This window comes from Nerophis lumbriciformis, linkage group LG29 (assembly GCF_033978685.3).
Source record: "Nerophis lumbriciformis linkage group LG29, RoL_Nlum_v2.1, whole genome shotgun sequence".
NCBI lineage: Eukaryota > Metazoa > Chordata > Actinopteri > Syngnathiformes > Syngnathidae > Nerophis > Nerophis lumbriciformis.
In genome coordinates this window covers 22,495,077-22,509,266 of record NC_084576.2, presented here as the reverse complement: position 1 = coordinate 22,509,266, position 14,190 = coordinate 22,495,077, and the positions used below count along the sequence as shown (strand labels likewise).

Sequence of the window (14,190 nt, the reverse complement as noted above, 5' to 3'; positions counted from 1 at the left end):
ACATTCAATATACAAACATACACATACACATACTGTACATATACATTCACTGTACAAACACATATACACATTCTGTACATATACATTCATTGTACAAACACATATACACATTCTGTACATATACAAGTACATATGCATAGTTACACTCATGCACATAATCACGTTTCATCAAACATATATTAACGTTGTTGCCCTAGGGTAAACTGGGTGTAACACATGGCACACTGACAAAGCTTAACCTATTGTGACTATAACAATCTACAAGGTTAATGTAGGTTGCTTCTCTTTCTCCCCCTCCATTTTCTGCATTCTTTCGTATCTCAAGTTATCATTACGTATATGTATTGTTGCATTTAAACAACTGTATTGTTGTAAATAAAGGTAAATTATTGGTATTGTTCATTATCAATAGCGCTATTTCTATTGGTATTTGTATTGATCCATTTGTAGTGTAATAATGCTCATTGTCATTTCTGTATTATTTTTTATTTTTCGCTAACTGCTTATTTGCTATTACTTTTACCATCATATTTGTACATGTCATATTTGCTGATGTTGCTCTATTGTTGTTGTTGTTGTTGTTTGCTGTTGTTGTTTTTGTCTCTGTCTAATCCCCCTCTTGTCCCCACAATTTCCCCCTCTGTCTTCTTTTTTTTTCTCTTTCTATCCCCTCCTGCTCCGGCCCGGCTGCACTAAATGATAATATCAATACATTTAATAAAGTCAAATACAAATAAGGCAACAAGAGAAGTATCCTACACTTCTCTTTTGTAAAGTAAATCTGAACAGCCGACATGGGCATCTACATCAACTATATGATTTGCCTGAGAAGCTGGACAGGACAAAAAAAATAATAATAATAATAAAAATAAGTCTATGAGCATGAACTGATGAAGCCTACTGAGGTATTGGCACCAGCCGCTAGACTAGATCGGACCAAGTTAAGTTTAAGACTAGATCTGACCAATCTAAGTTTATGAGCATGAACTGTTAAAGCCTACTGAGGTATTGGCACCAAAAACTTTAGGAAAAGCTTTAGGTCGCAGATCATACTTAGCATGTTTGTTCCTGGAGCCAACACAAATCTTGGGGGAAAAAGTGTACCGATATGCTGCTCCGTGGTCTTGGAAGAACTTACAGAAGTATCTGAGGTTACCTGAACTGATCCCTTTGGGGGAATTTCAAGCCATTTTAAAGGATCTGGAAAATGTTTCTTTTGTGCATTGTACTCGTTTTTAAGGTGTTTTTACTGAAACACTTTTGAGCAACCTTTGAGCTCCTGCAGTCAGCTTTTGATGTTGTTCTGTCCCAGCTTTTGATGTTGTTCAGTCCCAGTTGACTCAGCTAAAACTCGTGCGAAATGAAAACACACCTAAGATAGTGTTATTTTCAAATGGCAAAAAGTTGCCTTTAAACATACCAAAAATATTAACTGCTCATAAGGTTGAACTTTAAATGATCACGACATGTAAGTACTCAGGGGTTGTTTTTAAGGTTAACTTGTCTTTTAAATCTCACAATGAAAAACTTTAGGAAAAGCTTTAGGTCGCAGATCATACTTAGCATGTTTGTTCCTGGAGCCAACACAAATCTTGGGGGGGAAATTGTTCCGATATGCTGCTCCGTGGTCTTGGAAGAACTTACAGAAGTATCTGAGGTTACCTGAACTGATCCCTTTGGGGGAATTTCAAACCGTTTTAAAGGATCTGGAAAGTGTTTCTTTTGTGCGTTGTACTTGTTTTCAAGTTGTTTTTACTGAAACACTTTTGAGCAACCTTTGAGCTCCTGCAGTCAGCTTTTGATGTTGTTCTGTCCCAGCTTTTGATGTTGTTCAGTCCCAGTTGACTCAGCTAAAACTCGTGCGAAATGAAAACATACATAAGATAGTGTTATTTTCAAATGGCAAAAAGTTGCCTTTAAACATTCCAAAAATATTAACTGCTCATAAGTTTGAACTTTAAATGGTCAGGGGTTGTTTTTAAGGTTAACTTGTCTTTTAAATCTCACAATGAAAAACTTTAGGAAAAGCTTTAGGTCGCAGATCCTACTTAGCATGTTTGTTCCTGGAGACAACACAAATCTTGGGGGGGGGGAGTGTTCCGATATGCTGCTCTGTGGTCTTGGAAGAACTTACAGAAGTATCTGAGGTTACCTGAACTGATCCCTTTGGGGGAATTTCAAGCCATTTTAAAAGATCTGGAAAATGTTTCTTTTGTGCATTGTAGTTGTTTTTAAGTTGTTTTCACTGAAACATGTTATACATTGTTTTGACCTATCAAATGTTTTTATGTTAATATATGTAAATAATTTATTTTTAATTGTGGTGTGTGACAGCTGCTGTTTTTGTTGTTCTTCAAGGTATTTCCGTAACTTTGTTTTTGCTGCATTCTTGACCAGGTCACTCTTGGAAAAGAGATTTTAACCTAATTAAATAAAGGATTTTGATTGATTGAGATGGTCCAAGGACATTTACAGCATATTACCCTGAAATTCTGGTCAGTTTCCAAAGTCTATAGTGCCGATTAGTCACTTCTGACGGTAGAAGCCATGTCAAACTGATCCAATTGGGCCCGGTGCGAACATGGCGAATACTATCTACCACTCGGGATAATAACGCCCATATGTGACTGGTCCTGTCAATGCCGTCCGCGCGGGCTAATTAGTGGCTCAGCTAGTCCCAGCGACAAGGTTGCACTTGTCATTCCGCCGCTCCGTCCGCACAATCAGACTCCTCACAAAGGCAGCTAATCTCGTTCCTTCACAAGTCGTTATCTTGATCCGTCCGTACGAGGCGGACTCTTTCTTTCGCAGGCGCGAGGACGCTTATCGGCGTCCCGTCGGGACGTTTTAGAGCGTCCGCCAGCATCCAGCGGGCTCCAAATTGGAGCTAAATCGGAGAGGCGTGCGACTGGAGGCGGGCCAGGCCGAGGTGAAGTTGTGGCAGATGTCCATGCAAACTTTTGAATGGAGTCCAATGAATGGCCATGCGGACGTGTGCAGGCATCCTGGACTTTTTTTGTTTGTTTCGGGGGGGTCACAGGAGTCGTTGGGTTGATGGACATCTGCTGTGGCGCCGTGCTAATTTGCTGAAATGACAGACTTGATGGATGGTCGTGTGATGGATGACTGCCCAGCGGTTTGTGGAAACTGGAATGGAGACGAGACTTTACTTCCAATAAGGCAAGATTTCGGTGCACTAGATGCAGTATTTTATCTTGGCAAGTTTCAACTGTCGTCTGCAGTTTTCTTCCGAAGGGTCACCAAACAGGTGTGATGCGTGTCGCCTATCATATGGAGCTTCATTTGTGTTCATTGCGAAGCTTTTTTTGGACACTGAATGTATGTAGCTAATTTTTTCACTGTGTAAAAATTATGTCTAAAACAATTCACTGTTTTAAAATGCAATGTTTAAAAAAATCAGTGTAAAAAAATTCAGTTGTTCCATTAGTTTTTGCAGATTTTTTTAACAACATTTTTATGCACTCAATTTTTTGCTCTGATTTTTTTACAGATAATTTTTACAGTTTTTTTGCGTTTGAATTTTGTGACCTGATTTTTTTTTTTAATTCAAATTATGGTGACAATTTCAATGAAAACAAAAATGTGAGCAACATTTGTGTCCTTAAAATTCAGTGCAAAAAAAACAAAAAAAATATTTGTGTACAAATTATGTCTAAAACAATTCACTGTTTTAAAATGCAGTATTTAAAAAAATCAGTGTAAAAAAATTCAGTTGTTTTATGAGGTGAGTTTATGCAGGTTTTTTTAAAAACATTTTTATACACAGAAGTTTTTGCGCTGATTTTTTACAGTTAATTTTTACAAACTGTTTTTTTGCGTTTGAATTTTGTGACCTGTTTTTTTTTTTTTTTGCTTTACTTCAAATTATGCTGACAATTTCGTTGAAAACAAAAGTATGCGCAACATTTGTGTCCGTAAAAATTCAGTGCAAAAAAAAAAAAAATCAGTGTGTAAAAATTATGTCCAAAACAATTCGCTGTTTTAAAATGCAGTGTTTAAAAAAATCAGTGTAAAAAAATTCAGTTGCCTCGTGAAGTGAGTTTTTGCAGATTCTTTTAAGAACATTTTTAAACACTGAATTTTTTGTGCTGATTTTTTTACAATCAATTTTTTACAAACTGTTTTTTGTGGCCTGATTTATTTATTATTTTTACTTCAAATTATGCTGACGATTTCATTGAAAACAAAAATGTGAGAAAAATTTGTGTCTGTAAAAACTCAGTGCAAAAAAACTTTAAAAAAAAATCAGTGTGTAAAAATGATGTCTAAAACAATTCATTGTTTTAAAATGCAGTGTTTTTTTTTAAAAAGAATCTGTGTAAAAAATTCTGTTCCTTTATAAAGTGAGTTTTATGCAGATTTTATTAACACACATTTTTTACACACTCAATTTTTTGCGCTTATTTTTTACAGTTCATTTTTACTACTGTTGTTTTGCGTTTGAATTTTGTGACCTGATTTTATTTTATTTTTACTTCAAATTATGCTGACAATGCCATTGAAAACAAAAATGGGAGCAACATTTGTGTCCGTAAAAATTCAGTGCAAAAAAACAACAAAAATATTTGTGTAAAAATGATGTCTAAAACAATTCACTGTTTTTAAATGCAGTGTTTTAAAAAAAAAATCAAAGTAAAAATTTCAGTTGCTTCATGAAGTGAGTTTTTGCAGATTTTTTTAACAGCATTTTTATACGCTCAATTTTTTGCGCTCATTTTTTACAGTCAATTTTTACTACTGTTGTTTTGCGTTTGAATTTTGTAACCTGATTTTTTTTTTTACTTCAAATTATGCTGACAATTTCATTGAAAACAAAAATGTGAGCAAAATTTGTGTCCGTAAAAATTCAGTGCAAAAAAAACAACAAAAATATTTGTGGAAAATTTATGTCTAAAACTATTCACAGTTTTTAAATGCAGTGTTTTAAAGAAAAATCAATGTAAAAAATTCAGTTGCTTTATGAAGTGAGTTTTTGCAGATTTTTTTAACAACATTTTTATACGCTCAATTTTTTTGCGCTAATTTTTTACAGTCAATTTTTACTACTGTAGTTTTGCGTTTGAATTTTGTGACCTGATTTTTTTTTTTACTTCAAGTTATGCTGACGATTTCATTGAAAACAAAAATGTAAGCAAAATTTGTGTTTGTAAAAATTCAATGCAAAAAACTAAAAAAAAATCAGTGTGTAAAAATATGTCTAAAACAATTCACTGTTTTAAAATGCAGTGTTTAAAAAAAAAAATCTGTGTAAAAAATTCAGTTGCTTCATGAAGTGAGTTTTTGCAGTTTTTTTTAACAAAATTTTTATACACAGAATTTTTTGCACTGATATTTTACAGTGAATTTTTACAAACAGTTTTTTTGCGTTTGAATTTTTTTCCCATTTTTATACAATTTTTAAAAAGCTCCAGGGAGCCACAAGGGCGGCGCTAAAGAACCATAGACCCCTGACTTAGTCAAAGGCAAAAAAAAATTTATTAGTTTTTCACCCCAAGGTCATTTCTAGTTCTGTCTGGTGACTTTCAGGGTCCTCCGTTCCAAAATGCGTGTGGTTTTTATCGGTGAAAGACCTGTTAAGAAACGAGGCTATCATTTGTTGAAGATGAGGGTTTTAAATGTCTCGCTCGCTTCTTGTTTCACGCCATCAAAAGGAGGAATGGGTTGTACTTGTATAGCGCTTTTCTACCTTCAATGAGTAGAAGAATCCTGTTCAAAGCGGAGAAAGGGCAGGGAGAGTCGGCACTATTAGAACTATTTAAGTAATGATGCACAATAATTGGTCGGTACAAAAGACACAATCCTACTCTTACATTTCCTCGAGATGTTAAATAACCTTTACGAGAACCATGATCAGTACCTCCATCTCCCCCGCCCCTTTTGAAGATAAACCGCAGGCTTTTCAGTCGAGAAAAGGAGAAAAAAGAAAAAGAAAAACACACTTCTTTGAAAACTAACTTTCTGAGATGGAAAAAAAATAAAAAAGAGCAGCAATTCCGTCTGACTTTGTCAAGTTTGTCTTTTTGAAGGCTTGAAGAGTTCCGAGAAGTCTCCGTATTTCAACATGGAAGTCAATAACTTTTGGCGCCTGGAGGTGGCTCGCTTTAATAAAAGTATTAAAAATGGCTCGGAATTATTTAAAGAGTGAAGTGCCACTTTTTGGGGGACTTTCTACCATCATCCACAATCAATAAGAACAGGCGTTTATTTCCCTTTTCTGTGGATACAAGAAAGTTAAAAAAAAAAAAAAAACTGCTAGCAAGAGGCGGCTAACTACACAGGTAATGTGTATGCTACTATTGCGCCTATAAAGCACTGTAAAAAAACATCATCCAAGAACACTTAATTTACATGTGACCTTTGCTGTTGTGGGAGCTAACACGGAGGAACTACTTTTCTGGCATTGTGATACAGCACTTTGCTCGCAGGGAGGAGGCTACCCTTGCTCTCTACCGAAGAAATAAATGATGTCCACTCGGCTGACGATGGAGATTTTATTATTATTATTATTATTATTATTATTATTATTATATTGTCGTGTATTGTGACAATACAAAAGCATGATGACACATATTTTTTTAATAATATATTACAATATAATATATATTATAATATATTATTAATGTACTGTCCTTTATTAATTTATTGATATTTCTGAATGTTTTTATTTTGGTTATTTAAGTATTGCTTTTGTGTGAATTCTATCTTGAATAGTTATTTGTATTTTTTTATTTATTGTTATTTTATTTGACTACTTCCTGTCATGGCGTACCCTGCCAGGCTTCCGTAGTTTCCTGTAGATTCTGTAGCTCCTCCCCTTCCTCGTCATTCTGCCCCTGGCAATGCTGTGGTGAGTTGTGTTGAAAATGCTGTCGTCTTGTGTGTCGTTTTCTAACAAAAACGAACTAAGCTTCATCACTTTGACTTGTAATATCTAATTCTGGTGGTGTTTTATGCTTTTTGGAACATGTACTATACATATAATACAATAAAGTCCCATATAAAATTATGTTTCTAGCAATACTTTAATTTTGCCTTTGAAAGTAGCACTCCAATGTCCATTAGTGGAGCTGTACACATATATATGTGTGTATATACAGTGGGGCAAAAAAGTATTTAGTCAGCCACCGATTGTGCAAGTTCTCCCACTTAAAATTATGACAGAGGTCTGTAATTTTCATCATAGGTACACTTCAACTGTGAGAGACAGAATGTGAAAAAAAAATCCAGGAATTCACATTGTAGGAATTTTAAAGAATTTATTTGTAAATTATGGTGGAAAATAAGTATTTGGTCACTTCAAACAAGGAAGATCTCTGGCTCTCACAGACCTGTAACTTCTTCTTTAAGAAGCTCTTCTGTCTTCCACTCGTTACCTGTATTAATGGCACCTGTTTGAACTCGCTCTGTATAAAAGACACCTGTCCACAGCCTCAAACAGTCAGACTCCAAACTCCACTATGGCCAAGACCAAAGAGCTGTCAAAGGACACCAGGAAAAGAATTGTAGACCTGCACCAGACTGTGAAGAGTGAATCTACAATAGGCAAGCAGCTTGGTGTGAAAAAATCAACTGTGGGAGCAATTATCAGAAAATGGAAGACATACAAGACCACTGATAATCTCCCTCGATCTGGGGCTCCACGCAAGATCTCATCCCGTGGGGTCAAAATGATCATGAGAACAGTGAGCAAAAATCCCAGAACCACACGGGGGGACCTGGTGAATGACCTGCAGAGAGCTGGGACCAAAGTAGCAAAGGTTACCATCAGTAACACACTACGCCGACAGGGAATCAAATCCTGCAGTGCCAGACGTGTCCCCCTGCTTAAGCCAGTGCATGTCCAGGCCCGTCTGAAGTTTGCCAGAGAGCACATGGATGATACAGCAAAGATTGGGAGAATGTCATGTGGTCAGATGAAACCAAAATAGAACTTTTTGGTATAAACTCAACTCGTCGTGTTTGGAGGAAGAAGAATACTGAGTTGCATCCCAAGAACACCATACCTACTGTGAAGCATGGAGGTGGAAACATCATGCTTTGGGGCTGTTTTTCTGCTAAGGGGACAGGCCGACTGATCCGTGTTAAGAAAAGAATGAATGGGGCCATGTATCGTGAGATTTTGAGCCAAAACCTCCTTCCATCAGTGAGAGCTTTGAAGATGAAACGTGGCTGGGTCTTCCAGCATGACAATGATCCCAAACATACCGCCCGGGCAACGAAGGAGTGGCTCCGTAAGAAGCATTTGAAAGTCCTGGAGTGGCCTAGCCAGTCTCCAGACCTCAACCCCATAGAAAATCTGTGGAGGGAGTTGAAAGTCTGTGTTGCTCGGCGACAGCCCCAAAACATCACTGCTCTCGAGAAGATCTGCATGGAGGAATGGGCCAAAATACCAGCTACTGTGTGTGCAAACCTGGTAAAGACCTATAGTAATCGTTTGACCTCTGTTATTGCCAACAAAGGTTATATTACAAAGTATTGTGTTGAATTTTTGTTATTGACCAAATACTTATTTTCCACCATAATTTACAAATAAATTCTTTAAAAATCCTACAATGTGAATTCCTGGATTTTTTTTTCACATTCTGTCTTTCACAGTTGAAGTGTACCTATGATAAAAAATTACAGACCTCTGTCATCATTTTTAGTGGGAGAACTTGCACAATTGGTGGCTGACTAAATACTTTTTTGCCCCACTGTATATATACGTATATGTATATATGGTTTGGAATGTTTTTAGAGGTCTTTATAGGCAGAATAGGTGAATTCCCTTTACCTGCATTGTTAGCTGCCTTTTGCTAGCAGTTTTTTTTACTCTAGAATGCGCAGAAAAGAGAAAGACGTGTGTGGGTGATGGGCGCGATTTAAAAAAAAAACGTGCCGTTTTCCTTTTAGCGAGTGTGCTTGAACGGCGCTAAAGCATGGATGTGTCGCTGCTCAAAGGCCAAACGCAAACATTATCGCACTGGAGAGCAGTTTAACCTTTTCGCTATCACGCTCCATGTCACAGAGCTAATGATGATTATCGCTGCAGCCTCATAAAAACGTGCAGAATGTGTCCGAATGGTAAAGCGATGCATTCGGCGGAAAAAACTGAGCTCCTTTCAAAAGATGTTGTTTTATTTTAATTGTCCTCATTATGGTTTGGCAAGGTTACAATAATTGCGCACGCTTGAATTAAGTGCCTTGGATGTTAGCTTTGAAATGTGCTCAGTTGGCTAAGGCTGACAAATTGATTATGTTGAAATTAAAGAGTAATTTCCCCCAATTTTAATTTTTTTTTCCCCCTTTGCCGACTCTACATAGCGCTGCATGACTTAGACAACACCGCCATCTGCTGGCTGCACGGGACACCGCACCTCAGCCAAGCCACTTCATTAGGTACGCCTTCACAATGCCATACCAGCTGGTGAAATACAGTGCATGCGGAAAGTATTGACAGCGCTTTAACTTTTCCACATTTTGTTATGTTACAGCCTTTTTCCAAAATGTTATAAGTCATTTGTTTGTCCTCAAAATTCGACGCACAATACCCCATGATGACGATCTCTAAAAAACAACGCTTACCATCCAACCTGATGGAGTTTGAGAGGTGCTGCGAAGAGGAATGGGCCACACGGCCCTATGATAGGTGTGCCAAGCCTGTGGCATTGTATTCAAAAAGATTTGAGGTTGTAATTGCTGCCAAAGGTACATCAACAAAGTATAGAGGTAAGGGTCTTAATACTTACCGTATTTTCGGAGTATAAGTCGCACCGGAGTATAAGTCGCACCTGCCGAAAATGCATAATAAAGAAGGAAAAAAACATTAGGCAACTTTCATAAACTATGAAAAAAACTGCGACTTCTAGCCTGAAAAATACGGTATGTATATTTAATTTTTTTTATTTTTAATACATTTGCAAAATTAAACAGAAAAAATGTTTTTATTTTAATTATGGGGTATTGTCTGTAGAAATTTGAGGGCAAAACATGCATTTAACTAGTGGCGGGCCGTGCGTTTCCCACCTAGGCCTTCAGTGATGTCCTCTCAAAATACCATCATTGATGTCACCACATGACCATTGCTGGAGAAATACTTCACAGGAACACATTCATGCCCTACTGTGCATTGAAACACATCAACAGTGTACAAAACGGGTTATTTTCTGGCGCATTTAAAAATCAATAAACCTGCATTAGCAATTAAAACATCTTATGTGGTACTGTCAAAATTAAAATTGCAAAAAACATGTTAAACGAGAAAAAATTAAGAAATAAAATATCTGAACTCGCAATTTGTAGAACCCATTCGAGCTTCCGGGTTTGGCCGACTTTGTCTCACAAGACGTAGTTTCTCTTTAAATAGCCTTCTTGAAAATGGCCTTGCAAATATATGTGTTGTCTTGTCTAATCATAAAATTATGTTTGTGTTGGCTGACTTCTTAAAGTTTACTCCACAAGGTGCTCATCAAAAACATCTCGTTGTCGACATTGTCTAAACGGGACTACTGCGCATGCTCTTCACTACTGTGGCATGCTGGGTAATAAAGTTCTTATGTTACCTAGCTCATAACATCACAATATATGTCTGCCTTAGGCCAGCTAGAAGGCCTTACTGACAACAACTCGTGATCTGATTGGCTATTGCAACTGTCTATCAACTGTATGTGCCCGTTCTCTTACAGGGCACAGACGCCTGCATTGTTGATTCTGAAAACTCAGGCAGATTTGGTACAGCATGGTAACATAAACTAGCTGAATTCTGGTTGGATAAAAACTCTATAACCTAAAAACAACAGCGCTGGAAGAAGCATAATATGACATGAAGAGAATATGAATACTTTTATTTTTATATATATATATATATAAGTTATTTAATTATAATCATGATTTCTGGTTATGTTAGGCCAGCAGAGAAGGCCTTGCTGGCCCTGACGGCACACCACTGAATTTTGGAATAAACCCGTAATATAACAAAAGTTTGCAAGTATACATGTTTTTTTACCCTAAAAACCTGACGTAGCAGATCAGATGCATGCATTAAATATACAATCCACATGAGGGCAGTAATTGACTTATTAGAGAACTGTCCAGTGATCCTGTAAGATTGCCACAAAGCTGATTTTTTTAAGAGAAACTTTGTTAAATTTCCCAGAGATAAGGTAAAAAAAAATTTTTGCTGACATATCAGTATAAACAGTTGATCCGTTGATGCAATATAATATTATTTAATATTTCATAACATACAAAACCCAAAACCAGTGAAGTTGGCACGCTGCGTAAATGGTAAATAAAAACAGAATACAATGATTTGCAAATCCTCTTCAACCTGTATTCAATTGAATACACTGAAAGGAGCTTTATTTTTGGCAAGTATTAGCTAATTTGGAATTTGATGCCTGCAACATGTTTCAAAAAAGCTGGCACAAGTGGCAAAAAAAGTCTGAGAAAGTTGAGGAATGCTCATCAAACACTTATTTGGAACATCCCACAGGTGAACAGGCTAATTGGGAACCATGATTGGGTATAAAAGCAGTCATTCACAAACAAGGTTGGGGTGAGGGTCACCACTTGGTGAACAAATGTGTGAGCAAATTGTCCAACAGTTTAAGAACAACGTTTCTCAACCAGCTATTGCAAGGAATTTAGGGATTTCACCATCTACGGTTCGTAATATCCTCAAAAGGTTCAGAGAATCTGGAGAAATCACTGCACGTATACCAACATTGAATGCCCGTGACCTTCGATCCCTCAGGCGATACTGCATCGAAAAGCGACATCAGTGTGTAAAGGATATCACCACATTGTGATGGCACCATTAATGCTGAAAGGTACATACAGGTTTTGGAGCAACATATGTTGCCGTCCAAGCAACGTCTTTTTTCATGGACGCCCCTGCTTATTTCAGCAAGATAATGCCAAACCACATTCTGCACTAGTTACAACAGCGTGGCTTTGTAGTAAAATAGTGCGGGTACTAGACTGGCCTGCCTGTAGTCCAGACCTGTCTCCCATTGAAAATGTGTGGCGCATTATGAAGTGCAAAATACGACAACGGAGCCCCGGACTGTTGAACAACTTAAGCTGTACATCAAGCAAGAATGGGAAAGAATTCCACCTGAAAAGCTTCAAAAATTGGTCTCTTCAGTTCCCAAACGTTTACTGAGTGTTGTTAAAAGGAAAGGCCATGTAACACAGTGGTAAAAATGCCCCTGTGATTGATGATTTGCAAAAAAATATTACGTTTCTCAGTTCAAACATTAAATATCTTGTCTTTGCAGTCTATTCAATTGAATATAAGTTGGAAAAAGATTTGCAAATCATTTTTTTCTGTTTTTATTTACATTTTACACAACGTGCCAACTTCACTGGATTTTGGTTTTGTATTTTATCGTGAATCTGTTTTGAAAATGTGTGCATCAAATTTGAAACATTATATTGCATTTCATGGATTATAAATACCTTCGAGCAACACACAAATGGGTTTACAATGAAGCAGTTCTAAAATGAATACAGTCAAACTAAAATCATATATATGATTCTTAAATAAACTGTCAATAAAATAAAATGCAATTGAAAATACAACTTCACCACTTTAGTCATAATTTTTGCGCTGAATAATTTTCCCTCTGACTTAAGCTCCAGACTTCTTCTGTTTGTTCGATATTGCATACTTGCCAACCCTCCCGGAAAATACTCCCGAAATTCAGCGCCTCTCCCGAAAACCTCCCGGGACAAATTTTCTCCCGAAAATCTCCCGAAATTCAGGTGGAGCTGGAGGCCACACCCCCTCCAGCTCCATGCGGACCTGAGTGACGTGTTGACAACCTGTTCACACGTCCGCTTTCCCACAATTTAAACAGCTAATGATCGAGGGCGAGTTCTTGGTTTCTTATGTGGGTTTATTGTACGGCAGTTTCATTAACGTCCTCCCAGCCGGTAACAACACACAACAACAGCATTTCGTCTACGTAAAGCAGTTTGTCTGCCGTAAACAGCAATGTTGTGACACTTTTAAACAGGACAATACTGCCATCTACTGTACATGCATATGTGACCCACCCATAATGTGTCACATTTTTGTGTTGATTTATTTATTTTATTTTGTGGTTTGAATTCGTTTTTGGAGCTGTCATTCCACATTTATCAGTATTCACATTGGTCAGTAGGGGGCAGTAGGGCGTTTCTTCCCAAATGAATGCTATCACCTGCAGACCGGAAGTGTCTTGTCATTCTGATGAGCGCGACCAGTCTGTGAACAATTGAAACGTCCTGTGTGCTTTTTCCTCCTGTATAACAGGTTAGTTTTGGTGAATCAACTCACTGAATAATATCCATGTGATCTTTATAAGTTTAAGTACACATTCTGATGGTGGAGCCTAACTCTAAAGTGTTTGTGAGTTGTAGTTTGTGTTTGTGAATGAATCCAGTGCACAGCTGCAGTAATCAATACAAAATGGCGACTTGAGTACGCAATGTTTATATAGGAACTTCTGATCCTAATTCAGACTCCCAAATTAGAGCTCCCGTTTTCTTATTGATTTTATAATGTATATTTGTATAATGTGTGTGTGTTCTGAAATAGTGACAGAGAATAGAACAAGGATGGACAATTCAACCCTTAACTCAACAATTAGTAGATGAGTGTTATGTGTGTGTTTATGTGTAAATAAATGAACACTGAAATTCAAGTATTTCTTTTATTTATTTATATATATATATATACCGGTAAATAAATAATAATTTATTATATATAATATAATAAATATATATATATATATATATATTTATATAATAAATATATATATATATATATATATATATATATATATATATATATATATATATATATATATATATATATATATATATATATATATATATATATATATATATATATATATATATAAATATATATATAGCTAGAATTCACTGAAAGTCAAATATTTTTTATATATATATATCTTAACCACGCCCCCCATCCCACCCCCGACCACGCCCCCCACCCCCACCTCCCGAAATCGGAGGTCTCAAGGTTGGCAAGTATGCGATATTGTCAATACTGACTGAAGTGGTGGAAATGTGTATTACAACTGAGTACCGCTGCGGCCCCTTACGGAACACAACTAAGCAATACATATTTTTTTAGCGGTCCAACAATGGTCCTTAGGTTAAGAAACATTGGTTTGG

General features: G+C 36.7%; 1 protein-coding gene across 5 annotated transcripts in view; it reads left to right on the top strand.

Moving 5' to 3' along the window:
- The first annotated feature begins 6,804 nt into the window (after nucleotides 1-6,804).
- Nucleotides 6,805-14,190, top strand: part of rassf9 (Ras association domain family member 9) — a 40,822-nt gene continuing 33,436 nt past the window's right edge. For 2 of the 5 annotated variants that reach the window (XM_061924740.1, XM_061924739.1), the window contains exon 1: nucleotides 9,335-9,399. The gene's annotated coding sequence lies outside the window, so the exon portion shown is untranslated. Of the gene's footprint in view, nucleotides 6,869-9,324; nucleotides 9,400-14,190 lie in introns of those variants that run through there. The other 3 variants (XM_061924737.1, XM_061924741.1, XM_061924738.1) reach the window with 3 other exon arrangements.